Raw genomic sequence first — 20,484 nt, forward strand, 5'->3', positions numbered from 1 at the left:
GATAGCTTGTGGTCAAAATTGTTAATTTCCGAGAAACAGGAGGGATCTTACAAATGACAGAGTCATGGTCTTATAAGAGCCTATATTTTAATTCTGTATTTATCAACAAGATCTGTAAAAAAGTGCAGCGGGCAACTGGCTTTAAGGAATTCACCTGTTACTCCTGGGCTCTTAAGATTTAGAGTTTTCCTCTAGTGGCTCATATAATAAAATCTGGAGACATCCCAGTCCTTAATGGAGTCTGAATTTTGGCTTTCTTTTTCTTCTTTAGGGTTGAACCAGCTGCCCTTTGACCCTGCCAACAACAACGAGCCCCTGCAGTTTGGCAGTACCAGTGGCCCTCTGGTCACAGAAGGCCTCATTGAGAATGGAGGGGAGTCAAGCAAGAAAAGAAAGAGAACAAATGCTCCTTCAGGTAAGCTAGGCGATAATCCATTCTCTTAGGCCAGTGCCACTGAGTCAACATTGTACCAGAAACTAGTATGTAGTGGGCACTGTGCTATGATTTGCACGAGCTACAGAAATGAGAAAGAGTCCCCTGCCCTCAAGGAACTCATGGTAGAATAGAGGGCAGAAAAAGCACATACTTGAATAACTCTAATAATAAGATAGAGTATCATCAGTGCTGTGGTAAATGTGTAAAAGGGGAAAAAAACTATGGGAGCCCAAACAGCGAAAGAGTTTAATTCAGCTTTAGGCATCATGGAACAAGCAGAAGTGGCATTTGTAGCTGGCCCTTGAATGGGTAGACTTAAGACAAGAAGAGATGAGTAAAGAACATTTGGTTTAGGTATAAGGAATTACATGAGTGAATGATGTCACTATACATCTTTCTTTGTATGTACAAGTGGTGGCTACCCTCACTTGTACTCCTAATGTGGATAACTGCATACATTTGCATGTCCCCACCCCACCCCTGTTTCCCCCAGTACACACTATGCCCACATGTGTTCTATGCCCTCATAGCTCTCTTAGAACAGCTGATGAACAGATTGTCCTAAATCCTGTATAACAGCCAACTGAATTTCTAGCCTCCCCTGCAATTCCCCCCATCCTTCGTGCTCCGTTGGCCCATTCTCATGTTAAATTTCTCCAGAGTGAGTGGGGAAACAATGGGAGACCAGATCTTAACTGATCACTTAATATTTTAAAATTTCATCTCTTTGTTACTTGGCTATTCATTTGAAAATAGTATCCGTAGTCTATAGAGACTGATCTGAGATTTTAAGATGGGCCTAATAGACATGTTTATGGGGTTTTTGGTTTTGTTTTCTTCTGTTTTTTACTATTACTTTTACATTCAGCTTGTAAAATGGAGCATGTTTACAAACATACAACATCATACCTGACTCTTAGATCATAGGTCTTCCTGCTTATGAATCAAGATATTTATTAAATACAAGTTTGGAAAACAAAAATACAGTAAGGCATTAGCTATCTGGAGCCCTCAAGAAAAGTATGATTTTTAGAGAGCGGTATTTTCTGGAGCATTGGAAAGGCATAGTATACAGCCAAGGAACTGGACTGAGTTGTAGTTGTAGTCCCACCTCTCTCTCTGTGGCCTAGGGTGTGTTCCTTAACCTCTCTGACTTTCACTTCAACTGTAAAATTAGAAATGGTACTAAAACTTCCTAGGATTATTAGTAGAGTTAAATGAAATTATATAGGTAAAGGGCTTAGCTTGATATCTGTACACACTTCATCACTTAAAAAATCAGTTAATAAATGTTGCTATTTTATTGTTATTATTATATGATAATATTATGAACTTCATTGTTTTAAGCATCAATGCACTTCACATTTTTAGGTTAACCATTATGAATACAAATCGTGTGTGTGTGTGTATGTGTGTGTGTAAACTTATCTTTTTAAGGCATATATTCAACATAATCTAAACTTTGCTTGATCATTTAAAGGGAAAATTTTAGTCATTAGTCATTTTACTGCTCTATAATATTCTATTATAGTTTTCTGGGTTTACTAAGGAATATAGGCCTTTTAACTCTAAATTGTCCTAGACTGTGGTGGCTTTTTAGTTATTACAGCCACATCAGCCACATTTTATCCACATCCTGTCTCCTTTCTGCAGTCTGCAGTCATTTCTAGTTTCTCTCAGTGTCCCTTCATGTAACAGCCCTTTTTCTCCTTCTACTTAGTTACAAACTTTAAAAACAAAAACAAGCAAGATCTCCAAGTTGGTGTGTCAACTTAGTATGTTAAGTAAGAGTTAAATCAGCTGTGAGAGAACCTGCTATGGAGAGATATACAGGATTTAGGCATCAACTTTAAGACATCTATTTTGGCTGCTCTGAGGCCTTTTTTGATCACTTATTAGTTTTTCCACTGTGTTCATGGTAAGTGATGTGCTGGTTTAGAGTAATACCTCCTGAACATTGGTTAACTCATGAGGGTGGAGAAAGGGGGTATGTATAAATCTGAATTGTGAACCAACTTTAAAGAATTGCAGTTTTATTTCTAATGAGCATATTCAGTGAGAGCAAAGTAACTGTTGCAGATATAGGATTTTAGCAGTAGATTATGTTAATCTATAATTAGCAGAATCAATTTGCATTCAAATAATGAATATGCCTAAGTTCTTAAAAAACAGCATGTTCTTAAAGATAGGTGAACTAGGCCCCTGGCAGGCTAAATTAGCTCCCTTGTAATCTTTTCAACACTATTTGCTTAGTGAACCCTTTCTTTGTAAGTAGTACAAAGGTAACTCCAGCCCAGGTTAAATTACCACAAATTCCAAATTAGTGTAGTCCAGATTAATGAGATTTTACTACACAGGGAGTCTCATAATTGTTCAGCTGACAATCTTATGGTATTATAAATGGGCAGATTGTTTTATAAAGGTATTTTTTTCCTATGCAGTTCTAGACAAAAGGAAAAGGGAAGATATTTTGTGAGTAGGAACTTCCTTCTTCCTTTATCACATTCCCTGCCTCTTGGTAAGGAGGAAAGCTAGGGTTAGAAGTCCTTACAGGAGCTACCAGCCATTTCAGTTGTAAGTTGAGATACTCATCCAGCCATTACATCATTCAACCCTGTGACCCCTTTGAATCTAAACCATCTCTCTCCCTCTTCTGTCAGTACAAATGATGGAAGGTCTGTGCCTGCAGCTCCAGTTCCTTTACATTCTGTTCTTCTTCCTTTCTCACCCCTCCTTTCTCACCTTTTTCTACAAACTGCCTCTCTCCTTTTATACGAGAATTGATCGCTTAAAGGTCACCAGCGACCTCCAAACTGTCACAGTTAGTGGCCTTATGACAAGTCTCAACTACCTTGACCTGTGTTGCTTTATTTCATGCTGTTAACAACCTCCCCTTGCTTGAATTCTTTCTACTTCTGCTTTCTTTGGCAATACACTTTGCAGATTCCTCTTCCTTTTCTGACTCCTTCAAGCATTCTATCTCCTTTTCTTCCTACCTCCACTTTAAGTGAGGGTATTATTATCCACATTTATAGGTGAAAAAATAAAGGATAAATAAACTTACCCAAGGGTGAACATTTAGCAAGTGGTTTAACTAGGCATCCAACTCCAAAGCCTTTCTCTAACTACTCTCCCAGAATTACTATGTCTGTAGATGTTTGGAATCTGGACCCATTATTAAAATGCATATTAAACATTGCTGGCACACTAGGGAATGCTGTGTTTGTGTGAGAATAAGGCAAGCAGAGCTTGGATTTGATCATCTCTAGGATCCCTTCAAACTCTGAGATCCCATGGTTCCTTCTTTTCAGCTTTCTTTTCTGCTACTCTCAATGAGTCTTCTATTTCAGACAAGGTTGTCTGCTACCTCTCTCCAAATAGGCACTGGGCCTGCCTACTTCAGGACCTTGCTCATGCCATTTCCTTTGCCTAGCATGCTTGTCCTCTTCTTTCACGTGTCAAAATCCTATCCAATTGACAGCACCTAGTACAAGTCCTGCCTTCTCCAGGAAGCCTTCTGGATCATCCCAGTTAGAATTGTTCACTTGTACCTCTGAAACCCCTTGGTTGTTATATTCATATGAATCACTTGACACTGATTATAGACCACCTTGAACTATTGGCTATCTGTTCATAGCAATATGTCTTAACCTTTCAACTTAGTCATCAGCCCCTGATTGGAAGGGCCCCTGATTCATGTCTTTTGGCAGAGATATGGTGTCTTGCTACAATACATGTTCAAGAAATATTTGTTGATCACGTATCTGGCTGAAGAATTGCTTTCCCTTTGCCTTAATACTCTCTATTATTCTCTTGTCACTCCCAGGGTGGAGCTGTGCACAAACTGGGCACTTGGTATCTAATGTTGATCAACTGACTGCCTCACTTGTCCTTAAAGGTCAGACTCCAGACATTTATGAGATTATATCCCTAGAGCAACCACATATCGAATCTGCGTGCTTATGAAACCTGGCCCTAATGGAATCTCTTCTTCTTAACTAGATGAGTGTCCAAGGGAAACTGATAGGTGGAATTGGGTGTCCTGTCCCAACTCCTCTGTGAAGTAGATCCGTAACCTGGATTAGATATTACTGCAATATTTGGCCATAAACTCTTGCTATGTGGATCTGGCTGCTTTGCAGCTTTTATCTTAAGGTGAGCTCAGAATTCTTCAATGTGTTTGCTCTCAAATTTCACCTTTTCTCCATGGAAATGTTTCCTTGGTGATGCTGCAGCTGCACAAATTGTTTAAGATTGTGGTTAGTCCACTTATTCACATGATGCTCTATGGACAAAGAGTAGAAGATTTTTAAACCCTTGTCAAATCATAGTGCCAAGTTTCTGTCCAGAAGATACGAACTGTCTCCTGGTTTGAGATCCACCTGGATTTGTAGAAACAGATACCAACCCTCTTCTCAAATACTTCCACTAAAGTGGAAGAATCCATGAGTCAGCAAGGCCAACCAGATGATGACTAAAACCAAATGCACTGTTTTAAGCACCAACATCACGGTACACTGGCATTCTAAGAAGGTGCCAGCTCATTGGAAGAGTGGGCAACTAACCTGGGGATAATTATGATACCAGAATGATCATCCAGATGTGGACATAGTCCTATTTCTATTGTCTTCTCTCATAGCTCTGCATTGAAAGATAGGTTTGCATTTAATTATGTGATGCCTAATACTAAGCAGATTTGCCAAAGTTCATGAGAATAATGAATAGCTCAGTATGAAAAGAGGGTTCTTCAACCATTTTCCATTTGCAATAATGATTGAACCCCAAGAGTTCAAGTTCTCCAGGAAGACCCTTCAGTTCAATAATAATTTGCATCAATATTGTGATTCTTTCTTTCTCTTAACATATTTTCATATTCATTTCATTTTACAGATGAGGTACTAATAACCAGAGAGGAGAAATAACTTTGACTGAGGTGGAATAGCATCACCAGAAATATTAGGATATGATAAGGACCTCCAGGTAATATCTAAACTTGATCATAGGCCCCTAACTCAGTTCTCAAGGTTTCTTTTAGAATTTCTGGAAGTCACAATGAGACGACAATATGAAAGACAGTGAACAGTCTCAGCACTGCCAAGACTAAATTAACAAGAGGAAGTAGGCCTGCAAAGCAGCAAGGAGAGGTTCAGTCAGACATAAGGAAGAACTATATTGGAATGAGTTATCAGGGGAAGTTGTTTAAGCCTGCTTGGAAAAGAAATATAAAAATGAGATGAACACTCATCTGCCTGGGAGTACTTTTGTTTCCTCTCTTACCTAGAAGAGGGACAATGAACCAGGAAACTTTTTTATGACACTTACAGCCCTTTGATTTACCTTAGACTCACAGGGCTGAGACTTTTATTTCACATGTACTTTGAAGTCCACAAATGAAAGCATTGATTGTTTTTAAAGAGAGAAAAGGCCACCGTTTTATATCTTGGTGTGTGGTATTTCTAGCATGTCAGCTGAATTATTATATTGCCAAAGGCAAGAAGAGCCTATTGTTCCTTCAGATGGAATTAAATAAGAAAATGAGTAGACTAATAGCCCTACTCAGTTTCTTTAGTCCTTTGGACATTTTTATCTGATTACAGTTTCAAAAAAATAAAACCTTATCTTGATAATGAGACGATCAAAAAAGTAAGCTGACTTCTTTCTTTCTCAGTTCTGATAGAAACTCAGTGTGAAATTTTTCATCTTAAAGGACTGTCAGGGGGAGGGGAGATTGAGGGTGGCATGGAAGAGGCAAGATAGAAAAATGCAAATATGTCTCTCTTAAGTTGCTCCAACAATTGGAATAGCTTTGGAATGATTTTGTGACTTCATTGTACCTCACAAGTTCTTCTCTCACAGACATTAAGTGTGAGTCAGCCTCATGTGTTGGTAATATTGAGGCAAGTGGAAGCTGTTGAATCATAGTATTTTAGAGTTGGAGGCAATCTTGTCTAACTCCATCATTTTCACAAACAAGAAAACTGAAAGCCAGAGAAGGGACTTTTCTAAAGTCACATGATTTAATTAGTAGCAAAACTAGAACTGATTATTACCAGATCTTTATAATCATTTCAAGTTGGCTAGGACTGTGGCATGTGATTGATTCATTTGTATTGCAGAAAGTGTATCTATAACCTAGAGGAGCTGGCTTCCCCCATGCTAGTAGTATTACATGATCTATAGCAAGCTAACCCAGTGGTGTATGAGGTCCCATATCTGTTCTGTCTGCCACACAGGGGAGGGCCCTTTGATCTCAAACTAGAAAAGGAGTTTGAGTCTGGGAAACACCTATGAGGGAATTGCTTTTATAGAGCTGAACTCCAGCAGCTCAACAAATCACAGAAGAAGCTCTTTGTGACATCTGCTTACTTGGCAGGGGACAGTTTGTGTCCCCCATCCAAGCCCACCCTAAGGCCACTCCATCCAAATAGGAAAAAATTTTATAATCATGTTTTATCTGTTATTTAAACTTTGTTGCATAATTTTGTCTAGAGGATCTTTTTTTTTTAACATCTTTATTGGAGTATAATTGCTTTACAATGATGTGTTAGTTTCTGCTTTATAACAAAGTGAATCAGTTATACATATACATATGTCCCATATCTCTTCCCTCTTGCATCTCCCTCTCTCCCACCCTCCCTATCCCACCCCTCTAGGTGGTCGCAAAGCACCGAGCTGATCTCCCTGTGCTATGCAGCTGCTTCCCACTAGCTATCTACCTTACGTTTGGTAGTGTATATATGTCCATGCCTCTCTCTCACTTTGTCCCAGCTTACCCTTCCCCCTCCTCGTATCCTCAAGTCCATTTTCTAGTAGGTCTGCGTCTTTATTTTGAAGGTTGAATAAAAGCTCTGCGCACTTCATAAGAGAGAAAGGGTCATGTCAACTTGAGGACATTCTGACCCAAGAGCCAGAATGCAGAGGTTAAGTCAGGAATGAGCACTTATTTTTATTCTAATCTTACAAATCAGATAAGTCGATGCTCCTGCTGTGCCAAGGAGTAAGCAGGGGTGGAGAGAAAGCCCAGAGAAGTTTCTGTTAGTACTCTTTGTCCTCTCTCACAAGTAGAATGGATGTTCTCTCCTCCCCATGGAATGGTACCAAATGTGAAGGGAACCCCCACCATCCTAACATTGCTGTTTATTTGCAGATAAATATGACTTTGGATTTTTCTATCCTTAGAATTTTTTTTAACCAGGGGAAACTAACAATGATGGTCCATTGAGGGTACAAATAAATAGGGTTGTTCTAGAACCATGTGTTACGTTTAGATTTTTACTTCTCCATGTATAAAATCAAGACTAATTCCAGATGGAACTCAATTTTATATCATCTGATTTTGCCTCAGAGTAGTACTTTACAGTGAGGAGATTTCATTTTTATGAACTTCAAACACAGACACCTTTGCTGCCATTTTAGCATTGTCATTCCACATGTGATTGCAAACTCTACAAGTATTCCTTTCTCTTCCATGACACCAGAGTATAATAATTAAAATACTTTATTACTACTTCTACTAGTGTGCCAGATACTGTTCTAAGTATTTCAAATGTGTCAACTTATTCAACTTTCATGGCAACTCTATGATTATCCTCATTTTACTGGTAAGGAAACTTAAATACAGAGAAGTTAAGTAATTTGTCCAAATAGTAAGTAGAGGAAATAAGATCCAAACCCAGGCAGGATAGCTCTAAAATTATTGTCAAAAATCAGTTGAATCAGAATGGAAATTGAGGAAGACCCGGGCATCAATGTTCTTTAAAAGCACCGGAAATGATTCCAATATGCAGTCAGGCTTAAGGACCAGCTCAGCTACCCATACTGCATCAGAGCAACTAGGTGTACCTAGACCACTGTGGTTCAGAATGTTGGACATTTGTAGTGCAGTAGTCCCCCCTTTTCCATAGGGTGTATGTTCCAAGATCCCCCAATGGATGCCTGAAACTGTGGATAGTAGCAATCTCCATATATACTATGTTTTTTCCCTATACATGCATACTTAAGATAAAGTTTAATTTATAAATTAGGCACAGTAAGAGAATATCCGAACTGCCAGAATCACTACTCTTGCACTTTGCGGCCATTATTAAGTAAGATAAGGGTTACTTGGACACAAACACTGCTGATACCATGACAGTTGACCTGATAACCTAGGCAGCTGAGTAACTTACAGGTGGGATGCACTGGACAAAGGGATGATTCGTGTCCCAGGTGGGATAGAGCAAGACAGTGTGAAGTTTCATCAAGCTACTCAGAACAGCATGCAATTTAAAATTTATGAATTGTTTATTTCTGGAATATTCCATTGAACATTTTTTGGACCGCTGTTGACCTCGGATAACTGACACCACAGAAAGCAAAACCGTGGATACTGTATTCTATGATAAAGTATGTCTAGAGTCTTCTGTTAAGAACTAAAATGACAGTGATGCAGTAGACCAAAAGGTGACAAATAAAGTGGTTGTGTATATGTTGACCACTCTAGCTATTTTAACACAGAAAGAAGTGACTGCCTAATTTGCAATTTTCTCTTTCTTTGCTCTGTTTCCTGATATCAATTTACTATCTATTGAAATAAAAATCCATAATGATGAAATTCCCTCTTGTAAGGGGTTGGGAGGCAGTCTTGATTTTTTTTTTCCAATCTCAATTTCCTTGAAAACATGAGCTATTTAATTTAAGCCATGCAGGTTGTAGTATTTCTATTGAGCAATTGCTTGTGTAATAGAATTAACTTTAAAATATTTTGCTTCTCCTACATTTGAATTTTAAGCAAAAGCAACTTTCACATGCAAGCTGTTTTATGGAATGTGCTGAGTGAGGGTTGATGAGAGTGGCACAGAAAGCCATTAGATGTGTCCAACTGCTCAAATGGAATGTGCTATTTTGCAGGGGAGACAGGTTTCAGCAAGTGGCATTCCCTAGCTACAGTCCCTTTCTTCTGAATATTTGATTCAATAACAACAATACAGGAGCAGCAGCTTTTATTAAATATTGATTGTATGCCAACCACTATAACCAAGTGTTTTACATATATAAACTCAAGCAAATTTCATAACAAATCTATAAAATAGATACCATTTTCTCCTTTGTTTATAGACAGCAAAACCGAAGCTTAGAAAACTTATGAAACTTTCCCAGGCTACAGCTAGTATATAGTAGAACAGGACTTAAAAAGAGGGAGGCAGGATACAATGGTTGTTAAGAGCACGTGCTCAGAACCCTGGCTCTGACCTTAGGCAAGTTATTGAAGCACAGTTATTGAAGTATTGAGCCTCAGTTTCCTCACCTATAATATAGAAATAATAATACCAAGTGTACGGCTTCCCTGGTGGCGCAGTGGTTGAGAGTCCGCCTGCCAATGCAGGGGACACGGGTTCGTGCCCCAGTCCGGGAAGATCCCACATGCCGCGGAGCGGCTGGGCCTGTGAGCCATGGCCGCTGAGCCTGCGCGTCCGGAGCCGCTGCTCCGCAACGGGACAGGCCACAACAGTGAGAGGCCCGCGTACAACAAAAAATAAAAAAAATAAAAAATAATAATACCAGTGTACAGGTTGTTTTGGGATTAAGTTCTTTTGTTCAGTGAATATTTATTGGGTATTAAGTGTGAAGCACTGTGGTAGTTTTTAAGAGTACAGTTGTAAATAAGACAAACGCCAACCCTGGCCTTGTGATGCTCACCATCTAGTAAGGAAGACAGTCATTAAGCAAATAATTACACAAATAATTATTTGTAATTATGCTGAGTGCTATCAAAGAGTGACTGCTTACAGTGAATACTCAGTAAATAAGAGCAAATATTTACTAAGTGGCCATTATGTGCTGGGCACTAAGCCAGGAAGAAATTGAGTGCAAATGCATAATTGGATGAAGAGTAAAGGCATTTTCATGGAATTTTATTTCAGATCAGGGTGAGGTTAATGATGACACCTTCATTCCTCCAGACAAGCAAGGAAGCTTTGGAGGGAAGGAGGTGAAATTTCAGAAGATTCTTGGTTGAGTTTCCTGGGAGGAAGAGAGATCAAGTTAAGAATGTGCCTTCTTTCTCCAAAATTAGTTCCTGGAGATCATGCAAGTCATCTAATGTGAGGGGCATCCTCAGCCTGAGTGGCCTTTGTATCTGGCAAGATAGAGATTTTAAGAGGCTTGTGTAACAAGGAACCAGGCTTTCCCTCTGAAATGAATGCCAAGTGCTGAATTTGCTTCAGAACTTGACATAAAGTCTGAGCATGCAACAAGTCATAACTACGTACTGTTTTCAGATGCTGATTTAAATATCAACCCATGCAAATATAGTGGTTCTGCTGGCAAGCTGTTTTCTAATCTGGCCTTTTTTATTCCTCTCCATAATTATCCTGATCCAGGATGAACAGCCTGAGAAACATTGACTAATGCATCCTAAATTATCTCAGCAGGGTAACCACAAGATTTTAGCTTCTTTTGATTTTGTGCCAGATCTCTGTTAAGCAGTCCTTACCAACATTAAGTGTGTACAGAGAGGTCTATAGATCTTACAGGCTGGGCTATCAATTAAGACTGTTAACCTTTGCTATGAGGTGCCACTCTCTCTGTGGCAAAGCCTGCAAAGAGGGAGGCACCTTTCACTTTTTGTTCTCCTGTCAAACAGCCAGTCAGTTGTAGAGCTTTGTGTTGAAGCTCGGTCTGCCCAGAAGTATTCTCTCTCTTGATTGGAGTAAGTCAACCAAAGGTAGCTAAGAAACTTGATTCTCTGCCGTTACTCTGGCCCCCTGGCAGATGATGTTAAGTGTGACTTGGGACTTGACACATCAGTAGCTAAAAGTCTGTTCTTTGTACATGGGACATGCAGTAATGGAAGAAGGTCCCATAACTCCGCTCATTTCACAGATGAGGTAATGGAGATTCAGAGGCTCAATGGCTTGCCCAAGATTAAACAGCCAGTAAGCTATTCAAACCCAGATTTTCCAATAATTGGTTCTGTGCACTTTGCACCATGCCCCACTGATTTCTAAGGTTTTTGAAGAAAGCAGCGACGTGATTTGAGCTGTACTGTCAAAAGATACTCTAACCAAAGTGTTTTATTATAGATTTTAAAGGGGCAGAACTGGAGAGACAAGTTTGAAGACTTTTGAAATATCCCAGGGAAGTGAAATATGGGCCTGAATCAGTGTTATGGGAGTAGGGATGGAGAAGAGGGGATAGATAAAAGAAACTTAATGGAAGTAAATAATACTGAACTGTTATGGCTTAAAGAGCCATAAAACCTAAAAATGAAAAAGATATGGAAATCATTGGGCCCAGTTCCCTATCTTTCAGCAGAATAAAATTATCCCTGCCTTGAATGGAGTCAGCTGCAGTTCAGTCCAAGTGACTTGCCCAAAGTCCCAAACTAGTTTGGGCAGAAAGGAGCTGGAGCTCAGAACTCCTTCTTCCTAGTATAGTACTCTTTCCACTAAAGCATGGGGTCTCCCAAATCTGTTTTTTAGTTAATTTTTTTAAAAAATATTTTATTGATGTGCATAGAAGTGCAAAATCTTACGTGTGCACCAATGAACTTTCACAAACAACACACTTATGTAGCCAGCACCTAAGACAAGGCATAGACCATTTCTGGCACCCCAGAAGACCCTGGTGCCCTTTTGTAGACACTTACTTCCCCTCCAAGAATAATTTCTGCCCTGACTTGCTCTCTCTCTTTTTAATAACTGCCTGGTAGACCATGTTAGAGATTGGGAAATTTACTACTGGGATCCTCTTGTTGATAAATATTTAGTTTATTCCTATCCTTTGGCTGCCACAAAAATGCTGCAAAGGACATCCATGAGCATGCTAGCCTGTACATGTGAGCAAGTGTTACTGTAGAATAGAGTCTAAGAGGTAGGATTGCAGAGTTGAAGTGTTAAGGGCTTTGTACATTTTGATGGCCAATACCATGGTGACTTCTACAAAGGCCTCACCAAGTCAACACATCCAGTGTTGAGAGGGCCATTCTTTATCTTCTTGCCAGCACACAATACCTTTAATCCTATGACTTTTTGCCCATTAGACAAGTGATGAATTGTAGCTCCTTATTGCTTTAACTTGCATTTCTCTAATAAATAGTGAGTTTGAGCATCTTTTTCAAATGTTTACTAATCCTTTATGTTTCTTTTATATATCATTTGTGATATCCTTTGCCCATTTTTCCGTGGTTATTTATCTTTAAATTTTGGACTTGTAAGCGTTCTTTTTATGTCATGGAAATTAATCATTTTTCTGTTAAATGTGTTGTGAATGTTTTCCCATGTATTTTAACATTGTTTATGCTGTGTTCTTTCATATCGAATTTATTTTGTAAAGTTATGTCCCTCTTGATTTTCTTGTCATTCCTCTGAGTATGGAAAAACCACATATTTTGGATTTTTTAGAGCAGCCCCAGTGTTACATGTTCTATCCCATTGTCCTCACAAGTAGAAATCCATATGTCAAATCATGCTTTTCCAATTATAGAGTCAGAAAATTTAGTCATCCCACCTATAGTGATTGGCAGTGCAGTTCTTGATCTGTTTTCCAGATAGGATCCAGGTGCTCTTTGAGGGAAAAAAAATAGGGTAGCAGGACACACCTGTCTTAAAGCTGTGGAATCTGGTATGTAAATATCGTGTAAACACTGGTCATTCTCAACATCATGTCCCCAGCTGTCTTCTGCTATGACATTCAGCCAGCTTAGGCACTTTGGGATGTTTGGTTGCTACTTGAAAGTGTTTGGTTACACAGAAGGAGGTCTGGAAAAGTTCTGCCTGGTGTCTATAAAGGGAAATGGAACTTCTTCTGGCACACCAAAAAATCTCTTAAATTCCTATCCATATTCTTTAGGACTATAAAAATTAGTTGTACCTAAGAAATAGAAAGTTCTGATAATCAAAGTTTTTAAAATGTCAGGATAGTATTTAGCCTATTTATACAGCCAGTTTAAAAGCATTATGAGCAGTAAACAATTACAAACAAATAATATGCTAATATATTTATTCAGCAAACATTTATTGGATGCCTACTGTGTGTCAGGTGATATTGGATGGAAGGGTAGATGAAAATGCTACTTTCTAGGAGAAACTGCTAGAAACTGAAAGATGAATAAGATGAAAGATGAACAAGGCTCTCATCCATGAGGTGCCTACATCTGGTAAATAGAAAGTATTCTCTTGTATTGATGAAAAACACATCCCTGGGAATTCTAAAGGGACCATATTGGTTAGTTTTTAGTTAGAATTACTGAGCTTGCTTAAAAGGAGTAAAACTGAATTCACCCTCATTTAATCAGTAACAGTGCCTGTTTACTGTATTTTTCTCTCGGAAGCCCCATTATTATACTCTGTTTTCAGAAAAAGCTGGTACGAGCATTCAAGTAAGTAAAAATTATGCCTTGTCTCTTGCCAAAATTGTCTTTGTCCACATGTCATTGACACCTTTAAGCTATGAAATGGTGAAAATAATCTTGGCTTGGATTGATGGGTATTTAGATGGTAGAAATAAGAGAAACGATGAGATAGGGGCCTTAAGCCTGCTTAAGCCCTAAGTGTCTTAAAGAATGACACATTTTTCACTGACAAATGTTCTGGGTTGATAATTGGCTTCCCATTGCACACTGAACATGGCTTGAGAAGAAAATTCTTCCCCTAGATTATGAAATAGGCAGTGTTGGTACTGTAGTTTTTAAATTAATTCAGTAAACATTTGCTCTGATAATTAGACCTCATAGAGCTTCATGCTGAAGGTACAATTTCATTTGTATATGCAATTTAAAAGTTTCTTAAGAGTATAGGTCAGCTTAAAAAAATGACTATGGATATCAGACTGATCATTTTTTCCCGCTCTAACCTACCCTCTCACCTCCATCCAAACTTTGAAGTTTTTTGTTTTGGGTTTTTATTTTTATTTATTCCATTTTTTAACATCTTTATTGGAGTATAATTGCTTAACAATGGTGTGTTAGTTTCTGCTTTATAACAAAGTGAGTCATCTATACATATACATATATCCCCATATCTCCTCCCTCTTGTGTCTCCCTCCCATCCTCCCTATCCCACCCCTCTAGTTGGTCACAAAGCACTGAGCTGATCTCGCTGTGCTATGCGGCTGCTTCCCACTAGCTATCTGTTTTACATTTGGTAGTGTATATATGTGCATGCCACTCTCTCACTTCGTCCCAGCTTACCCTTCCCGCTCCCCATGCAAACTTTGAAGTTTAGACCCAGTGGGGAAGTTTCTAAAACATCAGAACTTCGAGGATAGCTCTGCAATTCTGATTTCTATCTCTCTGCACCCTGCCCTACCCACAACATTCATACTCACACCATTTCTCACAACTGTTCTTTGAAAGGATCAGGGTGCCTTCACTTCCAGGAGAGCTCAGGAGTTATTTTTGCAAATTAGCAGTAGCCCAGTAATTCTAGCTCCTTCCCTATGGAGCAGGTGCTCAAGTCATTCAGGTTTCTTTGGCCACTCTTGGTTAGTTTTCTTCCAAGACAAGAATTTGTGGCCCTCTACAAACAATAAATGCTGGAGAGGGTGTGGAGCAAAGGGAACCCTCTTGCACTGTTGGTGGGAATGTAAATTGATACAGCCACTATGGAGAACAGTATGGAGGTTCCTTAAAAAACTAAAAATACAACTACCATACGACCCAGCAATCACACTACTGGGCATATACCCTGAGAAAACCATAATTAAAAAAGAGTCATGTACCACAATGTTCATTGCAGCTCTATTTACAGTAGCCAGGACATGGAAGCAACCAAAGTGTCCATCGACAGATGAATGGATAAAGAAGATGTGGCACATATATAAGATGGAATATAACTCAGCCATGAAAATAAACAAAATTGAGTTATTTGTAGTGAGGTGGATGGACCTAGAGTCTGTCATACAGAGTGAAGTAAGTCAGAAAGAGAAAAACAAATACCGTATGCTAACACATATATATGGAATCTAAGAAAAAAACAAAGGTCATGGGGCTTCCCTGGTGGCACAGTGGTTGAGAGTCTGCCTGCTGATGCGGGGGACATGGGTTCGTGCCCCGGTCCGGGAAGATCCCACATGCTGCGGAGCGGCTGGGCCCGTGAGCCATGGCCTCTGAGCCTGCGCGTCCGGAGCCTGTGCTCCGCAACGGGAGAGGCCACAACAGTGAGAGGGCCGCGTACCGAAAAGGGGTTAGACAGGAATAAAGACACAGACCTACTAGAGAATGGACTTGAGCATATGGGGAGGGGGAAGGGTAAGCTGTGACAAAGTGAGAGAGAGGCATGGACATATATACACTACCAAACGTAAAGTAGATAGCTGGGGGGAAGCAGCCGCAAAGCACAGGGAGATCAGCTCAGTGCTTGGTGACCATCTAGAGGGGAGGGATAGGGAGGGTGGGAGGGAGGGAACGCAAGAGGGAAGAGATATGGGGACATATGTATATGTATAGCTGATTCACTTTGTTATAAAGCACAAACTAACACAACATTGTAAAGGAATTATACTCTCATGAAGATGTTTAAAAAAAATGAATTTGTGGTCCTGAGCACCTCCAGAAGGGCCAAACAACTTCTACAGGGGGTGTCCACTGTTATACTGAAAGCTTAGAGCATGCAGCGAGGTATTTGGAAGAATGAATGGGAGATGAGAAAGAGGGGGCACTTAGAGATCATCTAGACTTTGTCTTTCCTTTACAAGACTACCCCCAACCCTACCTCAAACCACTAAGTATTTAGTACAGAGCTAAATATATTGTTCACTGTCTGTGATATTTACTGACTTTCACAACATCCTTATGAGGTAGTAGGGTAAAAGCCAGTATCGATTACTGCTTAAAACCGTGGGCTCTGGAGTCTTGGACTTGGAGCTGCCATAAACTAGTCTGTGATCTTGAACAAGTAACTAACTTCTCTAAGCCATAGTTTCCTAGATCTGTAAAATGGAGAAAATAGCACCTACCTCATAGTATGATTTTGTAGATTACATGAAATAATCCATATTAAATTGCTTATTATGGAGACTGCATTGAATAATGAATCTAAAATTTTTATAAATAGAGAGCCCAGAAGTAAACCCATGTATATATGGAGTTATGATATATAAAAGAAGTAGCATGAGAGATCAGTAGGAAATGTAGAGACTGTTTAATAAATGAAGCTGGAAAATAGTTATTCATGTGGAAAAAATGAAAATAAATCATATCTCATACAGGATCAACTGAGTATAAGTTTCAAAAACAAAAATTTTAGACTCTTAGTAGAAAATGTCAGTGAATATCTTCCTAACTTTGGAATAGAAGCTGTCTTAAGGCTCAAAAAAAATACACCTTAAAGCATGAGGAAAGACAAGTTACAAACTGGGAGAAAATATTCACAAAACACAACTGACAAAGAAATAATGTCAACAATACATAAAGGAGCTGTAAAAATTATTAAGAAAGCACAAGTAATCCCATAGAAAAATGGACAAAAGACATGAACAGACATTTCACAAAATTGCGAACACATATGGCCAATTAACTTATGAAGAGATTCAACATCATTATTAACTAGGAAAATGAAAATCAACTCATAATAAGATACCATTTTATATCTAGTTGGTTGGCAAAAAAAAGTAAAAGGTGATAATACGAAGGAACCTTTCTCAATTGAGGTTCCTGGAGAGAACAAAGTGCTAATGCCCTAAGGTATCCGTTACATGTAAAGAATTAACTCCTCTTCTATGCATCTAGAATGGTACCATTTATGTATCATCCTTGAGAGAACAGAGGAGATAGTCACTCAGAAAGGCAAGTATTAGAGAAGATGCAGAGTCACTTGATTTCTTATATATTACTATTAGGAATATATATACATTGCTGCAAAGTCTTTGAGGTGCATTTTGACATTATCTCCTGAAGTTGAACATTCATATACCCTATGACACAAAAATTCTCCTAGATACATACCTAAGAGAAACTTAATCATGCATAACAGGAGACACATATAACTATGTTTATAACTGCACAGTTCACAGTACAAAAATCTAGAAACAACCTAAATTCCATCAATGTTAATAATGGATTAATAAACCATGGTATATTCATACAGTGAATTATTACGTAGTATTCAGAACAAATGAACTACAGCCACACAAAAAATATGGATTAATCTTAGCAATATAATATTAGATGAAAAAGTAAACCCTAAAAGATTACATAGAGTATATTATATTTTATAAAGTACAAAAAATATTTAAGCTTTATATTACATATAGGTGTAATAAAACTAATTTTATAAAGCAAAGAGATAATGAACACAGGATTCAAGATGACGGTTACCTTGGCTGAGAGGTGGGGTGAGGGAGCATGTAGGATGGGGGTGAAGGAATCCTTATACTTAGGTGGAGATTATTGTCAAGGTCTTAGTCTTTATTTGGTGGCTGTGAGTTTGCAGGTACTTATTATATTATTAAAAATAACTAACTAAATAACTAGGGGACCAGTGCTGAAAGTAGATCATGAACTAAGTATCATGATTAATACAATTGCATGCACCTGAGAGCCTCAAATAACTACATGTAAAATAAAGTACCTAGCCCTGTTCTTTTGGTGCAAAATAAGATTGGGTAAATGGCAGTTGTCATTGCTAGCATTTCTTCTTTCTCCAACCCCTCTTCATTTTACCTCCTGTCAAGCAATCACAATTTTCATGTTGTGCCTGAGAATTAATGGTTAGAAATATTAATTTACATGAGGTCACTCCAAATGACTGAGAGAATGAGGTTCAAAATTCAGTAGTTCCTGAGTTTTCAACCTTTTATAAATCCATTAGACCTCTTTCATTGAATTATGCTTTTTTTTTTTTTTTCTTGTGCGGTACGCGGGCCTCTCACTGTTGTGGCCTCTCCCATTGCGGAGCACAGGCTCCGGACGCGCAGGCTTAGCGGCCATGGCTCACGGGCCCAGCCGCTCCGCGGCATGTGGGATCTTCCTGGACTGCGGCACGAACCCGAGTCCCCTGCATCGGCAGGCAGACTCTCAACCACTGCACCACCAGGGAAGCCCTGAATTATGCTTTTTTAAAAAATTATCAAAGTACTCTGCACGTGTACTTCTAGGATGTTACCAGTACCAAAAACCTTTAACCTCTGCATATTATGACTTTGGTACTCAAAATAATAATAGTAATTTAATATAATAGCGGCAGATGGTACTGAGTTAGGGCACTCTGCTAGATGATTATAGTATGTGATGAATGGGTAGTTAGAGAAAAAACTTGTGCTCTTAGCCTGGATCTGTAAGTCTGTTAGCTATGATTATTTACTAGACTTTACATAGTACCTTTTCTTCATTCCCTGCCACAAACATTACTCTATTTCCATTATCAAAAGAGCTGAACTATAACTTCTTAGGAGAACAAGTTTTTAATGTCACAATGGGAGTAAAAATGACTTGGAGGTGACTGTCTGATCTCAGTGTGTTTTTAAGGTGGAGGGTTTAGTGTAGGAAAAGGAAAGCAGAAGGACTAGCAGAAGATGAAATTGTATGAAAGAAAATGGTAAGGGTAAGAAAGACAGGGTAGTACTGGGAGAAAAATATAGGAATGAGAAGCCAAAAGACCTGGAGTTTAGTCTAAGCTTTTGCCTTCATATCATTGTTTGACCTTAGGCAAGTTATTTATCTTCTCTAAGTCTTCATTTTCTGGGACAAAGTGAAGATATTAGGCTATGTATGTCCCTTTAAGCATGAGCATCTTAAAATTAAAGACAAATAAGGGGACTTCTACTTCCAGGAAGATGGAGTAGACATAGTTTTCCCTATTACTCCCACTAAGTACAACTAAAAGCTCTGGATATTATATTAAAAAATTAATAAGAAGACTGAAAGGTACAGAGGAGAAGGCAGACTGTCTAGGAAGCTTGAGACCTGAAGAATGACATGGTGGTGAGTTCTGTGGGTTTTCTTTTTACCTCATATATCTCACACTTGGAGCTGAAGAAGCTGGCAACTTATAAACACCAATGGGTACAGACCCAAAACAAGCCCAAACAAAAGCCTGCTCTCTCTAGCCAAAGGACCAGGAAAGAGCAGCCTACTAAGATGGAAAACTTACAGAAAATACAGCTAAGTGCTCTGCTCCAGCCAAACAGCACAGAAAAAACTGCTGCCCTATTCACACCCACTCCCAGCCAAGAGGGGAACCTAGATTTCCATCTGCTGCAAGGCTCTAATGAGGCGCTCCAGTGCCTTTGCCAGGGACTCCTGCCAGGGTAGTATCAGAGAATACAAGGTACCTAGCTGGAACTTTCATCTCCACTAGCCAGCAATAAACTACCACCACCCCAAATTTTTTAGGGTACACCATCTGGGGAGCTTGGACTTCTACTCCTCTCTGACAAATGAAAGTTATAAGGCTGCCCCTCCCCATTGTTGTGTCAGAGGAGGTAATAGAGATTCATGACTGTCATCATCACCCAGGAGTAACAAGGCCGCCTCCAGCAGGTGTCAATGGAGACTACATGAGGAGCTGGAACTCAGACCCCTGCCTGTCAGTAGTAATGAGGATACCACCTCCCTCAGATGTCAATGGAGGCTAAATGGGGAACCTGGACTTCTACTTCCACCTGACAGTAATGGGGTAATGCCACCTTAACCCTGCTAGAAAGATGTTAAACAATGCCAACTAAAACAGAAAGTTTAAATAAGATCCAAAGTCTCATAACATAATATGCAAAATCTACAGGTTTCAACTGAAAATCACTCATACCAAAAGCCATGAAGATTTCAAACTGAATGAAAAACAACTATCAATAGATGCAAACACTGAGATGACAGAGATGTTAGAATTATCTGTTAAAGATTTCAAAGCAGCCATGATAAAACTCTTTCAATGAGAAATTATGAACGTGCTTGTCAGATAGATGGTTTGCAAGTATGTTCTCACATTCTGTTGGTTGCCTTTTTCATTTTTCTGTGCAGAAGTTTTCTAGTTTGATGTAATCTCACTTATTTATTTTTGCCTTTGTTGTTTGCGCTTTTGGTGTCATATCCAAAAATTTGTTACCAAGACCAATGTAAAGGAGTTCTTTCC

General features: G+C 39.0%; 1 protein-coding gene across 1 annotated transcript in view; it reads left to right on the forward strand.

The window, feature by feature from the left end:
• Window positions 1-288: 288 nt before the first annotated feature.
• Window positions 289-20,484, forward strand: part of ENOX2 (ecto-NOX disulfide-thiol exchanger 2) — a 168,260-nt gene continuing 148,064 nt past the window's right edge. The window contains 1 exon segment of the mRNA XM_007450461.1: window positions 289-415. The gene's annotated coding sequence lies outside the window, so the exon portion shown is untranslated.

The sequence above is a fragment of the Lipotes vexillifer genome, unplaced genomic scaffold (genome assembly GCF_000442215.2).
Source record: "Lipotes vexillifer unplaced genomic scaffold, Lipotes_vexillifer_v1.1 scaffold215, whole genome shotgun sequence".
In the NCBI taxonomy this organism is placed as follows: Eukaryota; Metazoa; Chordata; class Mammalia; order Artiodactyla; family Lipotidae; genus Lipotes; species Lipotes vexillifer.